At 39.3% G+C, this 10,491-nt stretch overlaps 1 non-coding gene across 1 annotated transcript; it reads left to right on the top strand.

Annotated features, from left to right (window-relative positions):
• The first annotated feature begins 9,442 nt into the window (after nt 1-9,442).
• Nucleotides 9,443-9,549, top strand: LOC145765772 (U6 spliceosomal RNA). Its single transcript, XR_014288646.1, has one exon. It is a non-coding gene; the product is annotated as a U6 spliceosomal RNA (small nuclear RNA).
• Nucleotides 9,550-10,491: the final 942 nt, after the last annotated feature.

Genomic DNA, 10,491 nt, shown 5'->3' with positions numbered 1-10,491 from the left:
TCAGTGCTACCATACTGATCACCTAAAAAGTCAAGATAACGCTGCTTAGCGTCAAACGGGAGTCGCTTAGCCAAATCCAAAACAAAACGTCCTTCTAATTTATCACGCTGACCATAAGCTTGCGCGTAAAGCAGACACTGCGACAATTCATCTTTAAACTCTTTCAAATCACTGGAAGAGATCGAAGTCAATTTGCTACCATAGCGGTACTTCCTAATTTCCGGTTCGGCGAAAAGACCTCCACGAACTCCAAAACGTTGGGACAAGCGAGCTAATGACATTTCTATCCTGTCTTCCTCTGACAAGCCAGGAGTGTCGGAAACCAAATTAGCAATCGTTTGCGCAGCTGTTCTAACACAAGCTGCTTGTAACAAAGTCAAACGAGTTCCTTTAAAGGGCGAAGCTGCCATTAAGGCCATAACACGATTTTTAAAGAAGACAAATGGCATATTATTACCATCGTAACCAATCAAGGCCGCCTTATCGAAAAACGTCCTACTATTTTGGTATTCAAAAAAGCAATCCTGCTGTTGAGAACTCGATTTAGCGGGAGAAGACAAGCTATATCCCTTAAGGGGCTGAGTGGGCTCAGTCACATGCACAGCCCGATCACGATCCTCACACACGTTAAAATCAGGAGACACGATACGCCTCTCACAACCACCCAAATTACGTGTAGCTGGGCGATCAACAACTAGCGGCGCAGAAAACTTTGAAGGGGGCAAAGCATTACTGCTAATGGCGGCCCCGTGACCTGTACGCTCTGGGGGAGGAGTTCGGTTGTAATTTGCAGACCTTGGCTCTACAGCCTTTGGAAGACCCTTAGCCGCGGCCCCGAGACCTCCTGAAACAGCTGGAAAACATGTGGATTGTACAGGTCCACTTACGGATTCAACAGGCGTTTGGAAAAGGTTAGGTAAATTAAACTGCGATTGATGTTCACTTCTGGAATGCCTAGAAGAGCCCTTCCTAGAGCTACGCCGGGAGCCCAACTCAGAACGATATTCAGCTAAAACTACCTCTTTACGTTGTTCGGCCCTCAACTGAGCGTCTTTGAGTGCGAACTCAGCAGCTCTAGCTTCAGCTTTCGCGGCGGCCTCAGCAGCTCTCGCTTCGGCCTCAGCTCTCGCGATGGCCTCAGCTCGTACGGCCTCAGCAGCTCTCGCAGCAGCCTCAGCTCGTATGGCCTCAGCTCTCGCGATGGCCTCAGCAGTTCTTGCTTCGGCCTCAGCTTGTATCTGGAGCTCCTCTCGTTTTAACTGTAGGTTAATTTGTGTAACTATCCGTGACGAGCTCTCAGACATCCTAGTGCTTACATTTGAGGCACTATCCTCAGGATGTATGTCAGCATCCAACCTATCTGAGAACTCACTTTCTTTTTGTACGAAGTTATTTTTTAACGAGTTAAATTCGGGATCTACCCTATCACGAAGTTCTGCCAAGATTGCAGAGTTAACAATTTTACTCAAAAGAGCATGGAAATGCCTTAATTCCTCTTCTAAAGTGGAGAACTTAGATCGAAAAATTAACAGTTCCTGCTTATCACTCAAAGAACCTAGGGCTACAGAAAGTTTCCCAATTTGAGTCAAAATATCCCGTCTAAGATGCCGGGCCTCTCGAACTGACTTAGCCTCATCGTTACTGGGTCCCTCCCCAGAATGGCCTGCCCGACCGCAAAGAACATCATCAGGCTTAAACTCAGTCGAGTCGACGGCGGTCGAGTCCTTGTCGCCACCGAGTGTAGACATATTAAATGTTGGGGCTAAATTTAACAATTAAAAAGTTAAATTACACAAACACACAAATTTAAGTTATAAAAAACTTAACTGCAAAGACCGTAAAAAATACAAAAAAGAATTTAAATGCACGATACCGTAGCTGTACGGGTATGTGAAGTCCAAAAGTCCACAAAACTTGCTTGGATTCGCCCACTTGAATCTTCAAGCACAGATGGATTGTCTTTAATCTTCTTTCTTGCCAATGAATGTCAAAGTTATTTTTCTTCAGTACCAAACTGAGAAGAAATGTCTTTACTTATCCTTGCTTCTGTAAGAGTGTAGACTACCAACCAACGAATCTTCTTTTATTATTTCTTGTACTTCTAAGTAGTTCTTCTGCACTAGCTGACAACAAACACGTCTTTTATTTTCTTTGTGCTTCTAATTTCCAACTGACAACAACGTCTTTTATTTTTTTATGTGCTTCTGCAGCCTACCAACTGACAAGAACTCGTCTTTTATTTTTTATGCCTTCAAGTGCTTCTTGGCCTACCAGCTAACAAAAACGTCTTTTATTTTTATGGTCACAGCGGTAAACCATAATCTCTTCGTGGGAAAATTGTAACATAAGATTCCCGAATCCGTTCGTCTGTATGTATCGACCGAAAAAGAAACACTCCTTGAAACGTCTATTCAATAAGTGTATTCCTGTAAAATTAGCCCGCGGCTATCGAAATCGAGATGCAACGCCGTACACCTCTAAAAACTGTCACTACGATACAGATTACTTGGATAAAAGACGAAACTTTTGTCCAGTTAGCAAGCACTAAGCAAACAGTTAAATGTGCGGCCAACTTTCAAACAATCATTTTACGAATGACCAGAATAGATAGCAATATCTCAAACTCACATATGCAGTACTGTGACGCAATAATGAAAGACAATTATGAAGTCATTCAAACAGGTGTTTAAAGCTGATGTAATATTTCCTGTTTAAACAGGTTTCAAACTGAAACAGGCCCAAACAGGTCCAAACAGGTTTGACACAAGTCTTATGAACGATGGTGCAATTTTGGCACATTTTCTAGCAACTTCCATGACGTAATATTCAGTAGACTTGAACGGTTTTTTATATGACGTTTGATTAGGTGAACCATTGTCTGGAACACTTAAAAGGGTGTCTGCTTGACCATGTTGACTTTTTGCTGCTGCTTGACTTTTTGTTGAGGGTGGCTGCTTGACTAGAAAGCCTTGTTTTGTTTGACTTTACTTAATGACTGTGTGTTATTTATAGCCTACTCTCAACAAAATAAACGCCAATCAATCAAAAATGTAGAAATAAAAAAATAGGTCCAACGTCCAAGGCAGGCGCGGATTTATGGGGGGGGGCCCGGGGGGCCCGGGCCCTCCCTGAAATTTTGTGAAAAATTGTATGTTTCCGCATCAAATGGTTTGATATGCTTCTAAACAGCTGATATTAGTCCCTCGGCATCACAATTGATGAAAATGGTTGTTTTAATGTCTATTTTCTAGCATATCGTATATGTCGTAGTATCATTGTTCAAATCTGTTTAGCTTTTTCTTTCTTTTTAATTGATTTTCAAATTTTCTGGCCCCCCCCCGAAAAAAACTCTTAGATTTGCGCCTGGTCCAAGGCTATAAAGCTAGCGAAAGAAAGCAACTTTTTGAGAACACCACTGATTGCATTAGGCTCAAAAACTCCAATACAATCACGGAGGTGTGTAGCTTAAAGCTGTAAAGAACAGTAACTTGTAGCCTATAGATAAAAACAATTTTGATCCAACTAATTTCTTTTATTGGAGGTTAATCGCATAAAATTGCGTCGTAAATGGAAGTCATGACTTCAATAGCTTTCTTTGCCAATCCTGCTGCAACTGCTAGGCACGATCCACGTTGAATTACAATATTTCCGATAAAGCATTCGAGTGGTACCGTATCTAATTGGTATATAGCCTATCGATGTATTAAGACTTAAACTTAAAGCTATGTAATCAAAGTCACAAAAAACTATCTCATAACTTTCAATACATGAAGCTTACGGGCGAAAGTCGGTATGAGCAGCAAAAGTCTGGATCACAGACCTTTACGCAGCTCCAAACCTGGCTTCAAAATAGGCAGTTGAAAAGAGATCCACACAAAACAGTCTCTGTTGAAGTAGATTAACATGTTAAACCATAGATTTTAAACAGACTATATCAACGACAGAGTTGAAGTATTACCAGTAAAAGTTCCGCTGAAATATTTTACTGTTCGAAGCACGGTCTCCATTATTACCTCCACGTGTATTTCCCAAACTTCATCAGAAAGAAATAGGTTTTCACCAGACACTGCCATTGCTATTCCTGTGTAAGCATGAAGCATCCGCTTCCAGATGTTGGAAATTGTAAGAAAGTGTCATTTTCTGTTTTGCCAATAGAAAGCCAGTTAAAACCAGTCATGCGTGGCAAGGAAGACGCGTGATTTTAACGCCGCTTTGGTTTGTTGCATTAAAATCGTTTTTTTTCTTTTTTCGCAGTTTTGTGTCTACTAATGAAAGGTCTATGATAAGACTGAAATGACTGGGCCATTAATTAGTCGTGCCCCCCGGTCGCGAAATTTTTTTCCCACGAACTTTTTTTCTCATTTGCATATTTCTGTAAGTGGATGTGCAGGAGACGATGAGAGGCTGATTGGAAACAACATCCCACTTACAACTGAAGAATGCTTTAAAAATCATGGACAAAAGGAAATATTTATTTGCAACCATTAAAAAAAATCAATTATTTAAAAATATTTGCTAATTTTTTTAGCTGAGTATTTTTGAAAAGTATTAGCACGAAAGAAAAAAGTTTGACAATTATTGATGCCACTGACTTTTAGTAGTTGGCAACATAACTTCATCGGCAAGGCCCAGAAAGTTAGCAAAGTTGCCAGTTTTCCAGCAAATTTGAACATCTTGCAGCATTCTAGAGGCCGAAAGTTCGGTTCAGTTTGTTTTTATTTGTGATCAACAAAACGAAAAACAATATATGCCAAACATAGCAGAGAACTGGAAAAAGGCAAAAGCGACAAAACGTGAAGGTTATAACGTGTTTGATAATAGCTACAAAAAAGAAAAAAATATTCTCTTTGGTGTTTAAAATCTGGGAGTCAGACCACTCGGCATGCGACAACTCAGCAAGTGCTTAAAGTGACATAAAGTCAGCAAGTACATTTCAGCTAGGCCTACTGTCAAGTCAGCAATGATGAAATTTTCATCTAACATCGGATTAGTTATCGCTTGCTCAACTGAATTTGCTGGCTTGTAACATGCCAAGTAGGCTATCAGCTTGCTCAGCTTTTACTTGCTTAGGTTTATTATTTACCAATTTCAGCCACTTGCTGAAACGTTGCTAGCTCAGTTGTCACTTGCTCAATTGCAATGTGCTGAGTTGTAGGAGACTCTTAAAAAGTAATAAACAAGCATACCCTACTGCCTACAATGTCCGCCCCGTTAGCTCAGTGGTTACGCGCTAAAATAATAAACCTAACTAGCCTATCGTTATAAACATAATTTAAATTATAAACATATACGTAAACATAAATAAAATTTTGTGGAACATAGTGTTTTTTAAACATTTTGCCACCTGGTTACTTTAGTGGTTAAGCGGCCGACTCAAGATCACGTGGCGCTGGTTCGGTTTTCAGGGTATTCGCTTGAGCAACGCATTTCAGGACTGCTCTACCTTCAGTGGCACCTAGTGGATATAATAATTTCTTGGCAAAAACACTTTAATAACAATCGGAAAAATTCACTTTGAAAATCCCACTAACCGGCCCAAAGGTTTTTACAAGTAGGCAAAACTACCAGAAATAATCAGTCCGATGATAAAGATTCAACCAACCTTGTCGGATTTTTGGACGATGTTGGCACAAAGGAAAATCTTTATCTGGCAACTTTGGAAATTCAAAGAACGATGTCAAGTTTTAATTTCTCAGGGTCAGGTCATTGAATCATTCAATCATTTTATTTTTCGTCATAAACGCGTCCGGCACGAAAAATAGTCGATATAGACCAGTGGTTTTTAACCTTTTTTTTATCAAGACCCCTTCAATAGTGGTCATGTGCCTCGCGCCCCCCTAGATTTTAAATAAGTATCATATGAAAAAATTGCATTTTTGTCTGTTTATTGTACACATCAGTGAGATACCGTACTTGACACTGCTGCTCAGCGACTACATTTTTAATGCAAGGTTTAACTCCAGAGAGTGAACAACGTAGGGTAAGTCTCCTTCAACTCTCAGCCTGCTTCTGTACTTGGTCTTGATGGCAACGAGAGCAGAAAATGCAGCTTCACAAAGATACGTGGATCCAAACATTGTCAGAATTCGAAGAGCCCGAGTTGCGATAAGAGGGTAAACAGGAAGGTACGGTAATTGGCTCAGAACGTCTCAAGTACCAGTTCTTTGAAGTCTTCTTTAGCTGTGGAGTTGAACTTCATCTCAAGAAACTCCTCTGTTCTTCTTCGAAAATATCAACTACCGGTACTTCGCATTGAAACAGGTTTCTAGGTTTCTAAAGTTCTGGTCTAACTAATAAAGCAAGAATTACTGAATACAATATAAAATAAAATAAAATACAAAATATGACGAACAGCATAAGTCCTAAGACAGTAAAGTAATTAAAAAAAATTGAAATTGTTGTAGAGTTTGCTCCCCCCCTGAGAGATGCTTCACGCCCTTCTGGGGGGTGTGCCCCCCCCCGGTTAAAAACCACTAATATAGACCATAGAATGGAAATAAAGGTAGTAGAGCTATTGGGGTGCAACCTAATTCGTACCATGAACAATTCGTACCGTCAGTTCGTACCGTGATAAGATCGAGAGAAAAAATTAAAAAAAGCCGAAGTCGCTGATCGCAGTTTCCACAAACATTTTAAAAGGGTTAGGGTATCGGTAATCGGTATCCGCAAACAAACAAACTAAAAAGATTGAGAGAAAAAAATAGAATATCCGCTGATCGCAGTTTCCGCAAACATTTTAATAAGGTTAGGGTTGATCGGAGTTTCCGCAAATATTTTAAAAGAGTTAGGGTGTTTTCGCAAACAAACAAACTGAAAAGATCGAGAGAAAAGAATAGAACAAAGCCGAAGTCGCTTATCGCAGTTTCCGTTTTTCCGCAGTTTCCGCAAACATTTAAAAAATTTTGATAATGATCCTAAGAGTTTGCCGAAGTCACTGATCGCAGTTTCCGCAAACATTTTAAAAGGGTTAGGGTTGATCGGAGTTTCCGCAAACATTTTAAAAGGATTAGGGGTTAAGGTTAGGGTTGATCGGAGTTTCCGCAAACATTTTAAAATTTCTGGTAATGATCCTAAGAGTTTTTGTTTGTTTGCAGAAAATTTTTGAATGTTTGCGGAAACTGAGATCAGCGACATCGGCTTTTTTCAATTTTTTCTCTCGATCTTTTCAAGGTACAAACTGACGGTACGAATTGTTCATGGTACGAATTAGGTTGCATCCAACCTATTGGAAGAGTGAAGGCCAGAGCCACATAGAAATATCATTATCATGTTGAAAATTTATTAACTTGTGACTTCAAGCGTATAAAAAATTGCCGTGGTCTTCCATTCCATACAGCATGTAACAGGATGCTGTATAGATTGCGAGTTACTTTAGAAGGCTGCTCATGGTAGCTCGAAGCTGCAGGTTTTCATCTGATTCTCTTCAGGAACTATCGTCAGAATAAAATAAGCCTATACATGATGAAGTATATATATATATATTTGGTCTATATAAGTATGTATATATATTATATATATGGAAGTGGCTACACTTACGGCACCGTAAATACAGCCATTCAATGCCCTTTTCTAATCTTTACGTCGCTTTTACTGCACATGCGCGCTGTTGCTGGAAAAACGTGCATACGGTATATAACTTTTAAATTCAACTGTTTTTGCGAAGTGAATCTGTGACGCTTGCGATCTTTGTCTGGCTCATACTCCCAAGGATATGAGTTCGATACCATTAAGAGGTGACTTTAAAAAAAAACTAAATTCTAACCCGAAGTGACTCGATCGTTACTCTACGCATTTTTTTGTGGCTGTTTAGTTGGATGCAACCTACGGTAGTTCGTACCCTGAAAAGATCGAGAGAAAAAATTGAAAAAAGTTGAAGTTGCTGATCGCCGTTTCCGCAAACATTTAAAAATTTTCCTTCTGAAAAGATTGAGAGAAAAAACAGCACAAAACCGAAGTCGCTGATTGCAGTTTCCGCAAACAAACAAAAACTCTCAGGATCATTACCGGAAGTTTTAAAATGTTTGCGGAAACTCCGACCTAAACCCTAACCCTTTTAAACTGTTTGCGGAACTGCTATTCGCGACTTCGGCAAACTCTTCGAATCATTATCGGAAATTTTAAAATGTTTGCGGAAACTGCGGAAAAACGGAAACTGCGATTAGCGACTTAGGCTTTGTTCTATTTTTTTCTATCGATCTTTTCAGTTTGTTTGCGGAAACTCCGATCAGCAACTTCAGCTTTTTTAAATTTTTTCTCTCAATCTTTTCCTAACCCCTAACCCTTTTAAAATGTTTGCGGAAACTGCGATCAGCGACTTAAGCTTTTTTCAATTTTTTCTCTCAATCTTTTCAGGGTACGAACTGTTCATGTTCAGGGTACGAGCTAGGTTGCACACTTGCACCCTGTTTAGTTTGTTTTTAGTTCTGACCATCACAACGAAAAACAATATATGACAAACATAGCAGAGGTCTAGAAAAAGGTAGAAGCGACAAAACGCGGATGTTATAGCGTGCATGATAGCAAAGCAGGACAATCAGTTTAAAACATGGCACGGTCGTAACACCTCAATAAAATTTTAATAAATTTAGAACAAAGAGAAAAGAAAGGCTAGTAAGTTTTTTTTCTTTAACAATTAATAGAGTAAAAAAAAAATTCTAAATTTTCAAAATTTTCAGCTGTTACGACCGTGCCATATTTTAAACTGATTGTCCTGCTTTGCTATCATGCATGCTATAGCCTAACGTCCACGTTTTGTTGCTTCTACCTTTTTTTAGACCAGGGGTCATTTTCTAGACCAGGGGTCACCAACCTTTTTTGCATGCGGGCCACTTTGGCATTAAGGAGAGCTGTGGCGGGCCGCACTAATAAAATTTAGGTAGGTTTTTTCTTATGCTAAAAAAGAACGCATTTCGTACCCAGTATCCAGCGTTACATGTTCATATTTATGTTAGAATACCGCCAGGCCAAGCTCCTTTTACAACACTTTTGACTTTTTTAGCAATGCCTAATAAACGAGGCCACTTGTTTTGCGCACTTATAGCGAGGCGAGCGGTTTCATCAGAATATTCATCGCCAAGCAAGAGTGGTGTTGTCACTTCGCTTCACAAAAGATATCTTGCAATTAACAATTTCAGTAAACAAGAAAATGTTTGACACATCGCAATACAGGCAACAATAGTGACCTGCAAACATATTAGCGAAAAATAGGCTCCAATAACAGGGAAGAAGAAACCAGGCACCATGAAATAAACGCTTGTGGAAATCACCGAAAAATCGTAATTCTATCGTAATTCATGAACAGTCTTTCCTTTAAAAAAGCAATGAGTTGGTTTTTCATCCTTTTTGTGAGAGTCTATAAAACCGTCTTTCTTTTATTATAGACAACTGTCACTTGCGATGCTTATCAGCGTGGCAAGAATTTGTTGATGAACAACATTTTGCAATACTTGCTTCGGCAGTACATATACTAAAATTGGAATGATACAGAGAAGATTAGCATGATCCCTGCGCAAGGATGACACGCAAAATTGTGAAGCGTTCCATATTTCTTTAAAAAAAAAAGCATTTTGCAGTACTAAGCTAAATATTTTCATAATAGGCCTGCAATCAGAAAAAGTCTTTAAATTTATATATAATATTTTGCCAATTTATTATAAATTGAGTTGGCACACCGACCTATTTTGCCAACAAAAACTTGGATAAAGAGAACACTGCTCGTGAAACACAATAACGGTGAATTAAAATAAGCAACCCTATGCTCACAGACATTTTCGAAATTCGAAAACAGACGTTTTAATCAACCACTGGGACAGTGTGGCTGGACATCGCATTGGAATAGCAGCAACCCCCACCTAGAACTATAATCTGATTGGTCGGTCGGTGGAATCGCATGCAAAGCAAAAATATGCTTCCCGGAAAGTATTTTGTGCCTTCATGCTCTTTAACTCCTCAAGAAAAGTATTTTTGGTTATACTTGTTATACAGCGTGGCGGGCCGCCAGTTGGTGACCCCTGTTCTAGACCTTTGCTATGTTTGTCATATACATACTGTTTTTTCGTTGTGATGGTCAGAACTAAAAACAAACTAAACTGAACGGCCACAAAAATGCGTAGCCTAACGATTGAGTCACTTCGTGTTAGAATTAAAAGTCACCTCATGGTGGTGTCGAACTCATATCCTTGTGAGTACGAGCCCGACAAAGATCGCACGCGCCACGGATTCACTTCGCAAAACAGTTGAATTTAGAAGTTATATACGCACTTTTTTCCAGCAACAGCGCACATGCGCAGTAAAAGCGACGTAAAGATTAAAAAAAGGCATAGAATGGCTGTATTTACGGTGCCGTAAGTATAGCCACTTCCTATATATATAGTAGAAGAAAAATGAAATGTAAATTTGGCTGATCAGAATAATGTTGATGCTGTATACTGTACCAAGTACAAGTAGTCTATCTTATAGCCTACCATACAAGCATTTTAAAGTATGTGGCTT

Source organism: Aplidium turbinatum, chromosome 2 (genome assembly GCF_918807975.1).
Source record: "Aplidium turbinatum chromosome 2, kaAplTurb1.1, whole genome shotgun sequence".
NCBI classification, from domain to species: Eukaryota; Metazoa; Chordata; class Ascidiacea; order Aplousobranchia; family Polyclinidae; genus Aplidium; species Aplidium turbinatum.
Note: the sequence above shows the minus strand (reverse complement) of the source record. Positions and strands in the feature narration are given on the sequence as shown.